A 6,529-nucleotide genomic window follows, 5' to 3' on the forward strand; every position below is an offset into this window, starting at 1 on the left:
AGGTTCCTGATGTCAGTTTGTAGGGCTCCTCTGGGACTGTCTGGAAAGCACAAGTATGAGGTGGAGGCAGTTTCTGTATGGGGCCCATCCTTCGATGTTCGGATTTTTTGCTATCAGCTGCCTGCTCAGGGCCACAGGACCCTGAGCAGGAACATTGGTTTTTTTTCCCTCGGAAAGAAAACTCACCAGTCCAGGTTCCTGATGTCAGTTTGTAGGGCTCCTCTGGGACTGTGAGGACAGCACAAGTATGAGTTTGGGGCAACTCCGGTCTGGGAATTATCCTTCGATGTTCGAATACTTTGCAATCAGCTTCCATCTCAGAGCCACAGGGCCCTGAGCACAAACATCGGCTGTTTTCCCTGGGAAAGAAAACTCACCGGTCCAGGTTCCTGATGTCAGTTTGAAGGGCTCCTCTGGGACTGTGAGGACAGCACAAGTATGAGTTTGGGGCATAGCCCGTCTGGGACTTATCCTTCGATGGTCGAATACTTTGCAATCAGCTTCCGGCTCAGAGCCACAGGGCCCTGAGCAGAAACATCGGCTGTTTCCCCTGGGCAAGAAAACTCACCAGTCCAGGTTCCTGGTGTCAGTTTGTAGGGCTCGTCTGGGACTGTCAGGGCAGCACAAGTATGAGGTGGAGGCTGCTTCTGTATGGGGCCCATCCTTCGATGTTCTGATTTTTTGCAATCTGCTGCCCACTCAGGGCCACAGGACCCTGAGCAGAGTCATCGGCTGTTTTACCTGGGAAAGAAAACTCACCAGTCCAGGTTCCTGATGTCAGTTTGTAGGGCTCCTCTGGGACTGTCAGGGCAGCACAAGTATGAGGTGGAGGCAGCTTCTGTATTGGGCCCATCCTTCGATGTTCGGATTTTTTGCAATCAGCATCCTGCTCAGGGCTACAGGACCCTGAGCATAAACATCGGCTGTTTTCCCTGGGAAAGAAAACTCACCAGTCCAGGTTCCTGATGTCAGTTTGTAGGGCTCCTCTGGGACTGTCTGGAAAGCAAAAGTATGAGGTGGAGGCAGCTTCTGTATGGGGCCCATCCTTTAATGTTCGGATTTTTTGCAATCAGCTGCCTGCTCAGGGCCACAGGACCCTGAGCAGAAACATCGGGTTTTTTCCCTCGGAAAGAAAACTCACCAGTCCAGATTCCTGATGTTAGTTTGTAGGGCTCCTCTGGGACTGTCAGGGCAGCACAAGTATGAGGTGGAGGCAGCTTCTGTATGGGGCCCATCCTTCGATGTTCTGAATTTTTGCCCTCGGCTGCCTGCTCAGGGCCACAGGACCGTGAGCATAAACATTGACAGTTTTCCCTGGGAAAGCAAACACACCAGCCCCGGTTCCTAATGTCAGTTTTTAGGGCTCATCTCGGACTGTCAGGGCTGCAGAATTATAAGGTGGTGGCAGATTCTCTATGGGGCCCATCCTTCAATATTCGGATTTTTTGCAGTCAGCTCCTCGCTAAGTAGTACAGGGACCTGGGCAAAAACATTGGTTGTTCTCCCTGGGAAAGAAAACTCACCAGTCCAGGTTCCTGATGTCAGTTTGTAGGGCTCCTCTAGGACTGTCAGGGCAGCACAAGTATGAGGTGGAGGCAGCTTCTGTATGGGGCCCATCCTTCGATGTTCGGATTTTTTACAATCAGCTTCCTGCTTAGGGCCACAGGACCCTGAGCAGAAACATCGGCTGTTTTCCCTGGGAAAGAAAACTCACCGGTCCAGGTTCCTGATGTCAGTTTTTAGGGCTTCTCTGGGACTGTCAGGAAAGCACAAGTATGAGGTGGAGGCAGCTTCTGTATGGGGCCCATCCTTCGATGTTCGGATTTTTTGCAGTATGCTTCCGGCTCTGAGCCACAGGGCCCTGAGCACAAACATCGGCTGTTTTCCCTGGGAAAGAAAACTCACCAGTCCAGGTTCCTGATGTCAGTTTGTAGGGCTCCTCTGGGACTGTCTGGAAAGCACAAGTATGAGGTGGAGGCAGCTTCTGTATGGGGCCCATCCTTCGATGTTCGGATTTTTTGCTATCAGCTGCCTGCTCAGGGCCACAGGACCCTGAGCAGGAACATTGGTTTTTTTTCCCTCGGAAAGAAAACTCACCAGTCCAGGTTCCTGATGTCAGTTTGTAGGGCTCCTCTGGGACTGTGAGGACAGCACAAGTATGAGTTTGGGGCAACTCCGGTCTGGGAATTATCCTTCGATGTTCGAATACTTTGCAATCAGCTTCCATCTCAGAGCCACAGGGCCCTGAGCACAAACATCGGCTGTTTTCCCTGGGAAAGCAAACTCACCGGTCCAGGTTCCTGATGTCAGTTTGAAGGGCTCCTCTGGGACTGTGAGGACAGCACAAGTATGAGTTTGGGGCATAGCCCGTCTGGGACTTATCCTTCGATGGTCGAATACTTTGCAATCAGCTTCCGGCTCAGAGCCACAGGGCCCTGAGCAGAAACATCGGCTGTTTTCCCTGGGAAAGAAAACTCACCAGTCCAGGTTCCTGATGTCAGTTTGTAGGGCTCCTCTGGGACTGTCAGGGCAGCACAAGTATGCGGTGGAGTCAGCTTCTGTATGGGGCCCATCCTTCGATGTTCGGATTTTTTGCAATCAGCTGTCTGCTATGGGGCACAGGTCCCTGAGCAAAAATATGGGCTGTTTTCCGTGGGAAAGAAAACTCACCAGTCCAGGTTCCTGGTGTCAGTTTGTAGGGCTCCTCTGGGACTGTCAGGGCAGCACGAAGATGAGGTGGAGGCAGCTTCTGTATGGGGCTCACCCCTCGATATTTTGATTTTTTGCAATCAGCTGCCTGCTCAGGGCCACAGGACCCTGACCATAAACATCGGCTGTTTTCCCTGGGAAAGAAAACTCGCCAGTCCAGGTTCCTGATGTCAGTTTGTAGGGCTCCTCTGGGACTGTCCCGGCAGCACAAGTATGAGGTGGATGCAGCTTCTGTATGGGGCCCATCCTTCGATGTTCGGATTTTTTAAAATCAGCTGCCTGCTTATGGCCACAGGACCCTCAGCAGAAACATCGGCTGTTTTCCCTGAGAAAGAAAACTCACCGGTCCACTCTCCTGATGTCAGTTTGTACGGCTCCTCTGGGACTGTGAGGACAGCACAAGTATGAGGTTGGGTCAACTCCGGTCTGGGACTTATCCTTCGATGTTCGAATTTTTTGCAATCAGTTTCCGGCTCAGAGTCACAGGGCGCTGAGCAGAAACATCGGCTGTTTCCCCTGGGAAAGAAAACTCACCAGTCCAGGTTCCTGATTTTAGTTTGTAGGGCTCCTCTTGTACTGTCAGGGCAGCACAAGTATGAGGTGGAGGCTGCTTCTGTATGGGGCCCATCCTTCGATATTCGGATTTTTTGCAGACAGCTCCTTGCCAATGGGCACAGGGCCCTGAGCAAAAACATCGGCTGTTTTCCCTGGGAAAGAAAACTCACCAGTCCAGATTCCTGATGTCAGTTTGTAGGGCTCCTCTGGGACTGTCAGGGCAGCACAAGTATGAGGGGGGGGCAGCTCCGGTATGGGACTTATCCTTCGATGTTCGGATTTTTTGCAGTAAGCTGACGGCTAAGAGCCACAGGGCCCTGAGCACAAACATCAGCTGTTTTCCCTGGGAAAGAAAACTCACCAGTCCAGGTTCCTGATGTCAGTTTGTAGGGCTCCTCTGGGACTGTCTGGAAAGCAAAAGTATGAGGTGGAGGCAGCTTCTGTATGGGGCCCATCCTTCGATGTTCGGATTTTTTACAATCAGCATTCTGCTCTGGGCTACAGGACCCTGAGCAGAAACATCGGCTGTTTTCCCAGGGAAAGAAAACTCACCGGTCCAGGTTCCTGATGTCAGTTTGAAGGGCTCCTCTGGGACTGTGAGGACAGCACAAGTATGAGTTTGGGGCAACTCCGGTCTGGGACTTATCCTTCGATGTTCGAATACTTTGCAATCAGCTTCCGGCTCAGAGCCACAGGGCCCTGAGCAGAAACATTGGCTGTTTCCCCTGGGAAAGAAAACTCACCAGTCCAGGTTCCTGATGTCAGTTTGTAGGGCTCCTCTGGGACTGTCCAGGCAGCACGAAGATGAGGTGGAGGCAGCTTCTGTATGGGGCTCACCCCTCGATGTTTGGATTTTTTGCAATCAGCTGCCTGCTCAGGGCCACAGGACCCTGAGCATAAACATCGGCTGTTTTCCCTGGGAAAGAAAACTCACCAGTCCAGATTCCTGATGTCAGTTTTTAGGGCTCCTCTGGGACTGTCAGGGCAGCACAAGTATGCGGTGGAGGCAGCTTCTGTATGGGGCCCATCCTTCAATGTTCGGATTTTTTACAATCAGCTGCCTGCTATGGGGCACAGGTCCCTGAGCAAAAACATGGGCTGCTTTCCCTGGGAAAGAAAACTCACCAGTCCACATTCCTGATGTCAGTTTTTAGGGCTCCTCTGGGACTGTCAGGGCAGCACGAAGATGAGGTGGAGGCAGCTTCTGTATGGGGCTCACCCCTCGATATTTTTATGTTTTGCAATCAGCTGCCTGCTCAGGGCCACAGGACCCTGACCATAAACATCGGCTGTTTTCCCTGGGAAAGAAAACTCACCAGTCCAGGTTCCTGATGTCAGTTTGTAGGGCTCCTCTGGGACTGTCCCGGCAGAACAAGTATGAGGTGGAGGCAGCTTCTGTATTGGGCCCATCCTTCGATATTCGGATTTTTTGCAGACAGCTCCCCGCTAAGGGGCACAGGGCTTTGAGCAAAAACATCGGCTGTTTTCCGTGGGAAAGAAAACTCACCAGTCCAGATTCCTGATGTCAGTTTGTAGGGCTCCTCTGGGACTGTCAGGGCAGCACAAGTATGAGGTGGAGGCGGCTTCTGTATGGGGCCCATCCTTCGATGTTCTGATTTTTTGCAATCAGCTGCCTGCTTAGGGCCACAGGACCCTGAGCAGAAACATCGGGTTTGTTCCCTCTGAAAGAAAACTCACCAGTCCAGGTTCCTGGTGTCAGTTTGTAGGGCTCCTCTGGGACTGTCTGGATAGCACAAGTATGAGGTGGAGGCAGCTTCTGTATTGGGCCCATCCTTCGATTTTCGGACATTTTGCAGACAGCTCCCCGCTAAGGGGCACAGGGCCCTGAGCAAAAACATCGGCTGTTTTCCCTGGGAAAGAAAACTCACCAGTCCAGATTCCTGATGTCAGTTTGTAGGGCTCCTCTGGGACTGTCAGGGCAGCACAAGTATGAGGTGGAGGCAGCTTCTATATGGGGCCCATCCTTCGATGCTGTGATTTTTTGCAATCAGCGGCCTGCTCAGGGGTACAGGACCCTGAGCATAAACATCGGCAGTTTTCCCTGGGAAAGAAAACTCACCAGTCCAGGTTCCTGATGTCAGTTTGTAGGGCTCCTCTAGGACTGTCATGGCAGCACAAGTATGAGGTGGAGGCAGCTTCTGTATGGGACCCATCCTTCGATGTTCAGATTTTTTAGAATCAGCTGCCTGCTTAGGGCCACAGGACCCTGAGCAGAAACATCGGCTGTTTTCCCTGATAAAGAAAACACACCGGTCCACACTCCTGATGTCAGTTTGTAGGGCTCCTCTGGGACTGTGAGGACAGCACAAGTATGAGGTTGGGGCAACTCCGGTCTGGGACTTATCCTTCGATGTTCGAATTTTTTGCAATCAGTTTCCGGCTCAGAGCCACAGGGCGCTGAGCAGAAACATCGGCTGTTTCCCCTGGGAAAGAAAACTCACCAGTCCAGGTTCCTGATGTCAGTTTGTAGGGCTCCTCTTGGACTGTCAGGGCAGCACAAGTATGAGGTGGAGGCTGCTTCTGTATGGGGCCCATCCTTCGATATTCGGATTTTTTGCAGACAGCTCCCCGCTAATGGGCACAGGGCCCTGAGCAAAAACATCGGCTGTTTTCCCTGGGAAAGAAAACTCACCAGTCCAGATTCCTGATGTCAGTTTGTAGGGCTCCTCTGGGACTGTCAGGGCAGCACAAGTATGCGGTGGAGGCAGCTTCTGTATGGGGCCCATCTATCGATATTCGGATTTTTTGCAATCAGCTGCCTGCTAAGTGCTACAGGACCCTGAGCATAAACATCGGCTGTTTTCCCTGGGAAAGAAAACTCACCAGTCCGGGTTCCTGATGTCAGTTTGTAGGGCTCCTCTAGGACTGTCAGGGCAGCACAAGTATGAGGTGGAGGCAGCTTCTGTATGGGGCCCATCCTTCGATATTCGGATTTTTTGCAGACAGCTCCCCGCTAAGGGGCACAGGGCCCTCAGCAAAAACATCGGCTGTTTTCCCTGGGAAAGAAAACTCACCAGTCCAGATTCCTGATGTCAGTTTGTAGGGCTGCTCTGGGACTGTCAGGGCAGCACAAGTATGAGGTGGGGGCAGCTCCGGTATGGAACTTATCCTTCGATGTTCGGATTTTTTGCAGTAAGCTTACGGCTACGAGCCACAGGGCCCTGAGCACAAACATCCGTTGTTTTCCCTGGGAAAAAAAACTCACCAGTCCAGGTTCCTGATGTCAGTTTGTAGGGCTCCTCTG

This window comes from Taeniopygia guttata, chromosome 4 (genome assembly GCF_048771995.1).
Source record: "Taeniopygia guttata chromosome 4, bTaeGut7.mat, whole genome shotgun sequence".
Lineage (NCBI taxonomy): Eukaryota > Metazoa > Chordata > Aves > Passeriformes > Estrildidae > Taeniopygia > Taeniopygia guttata.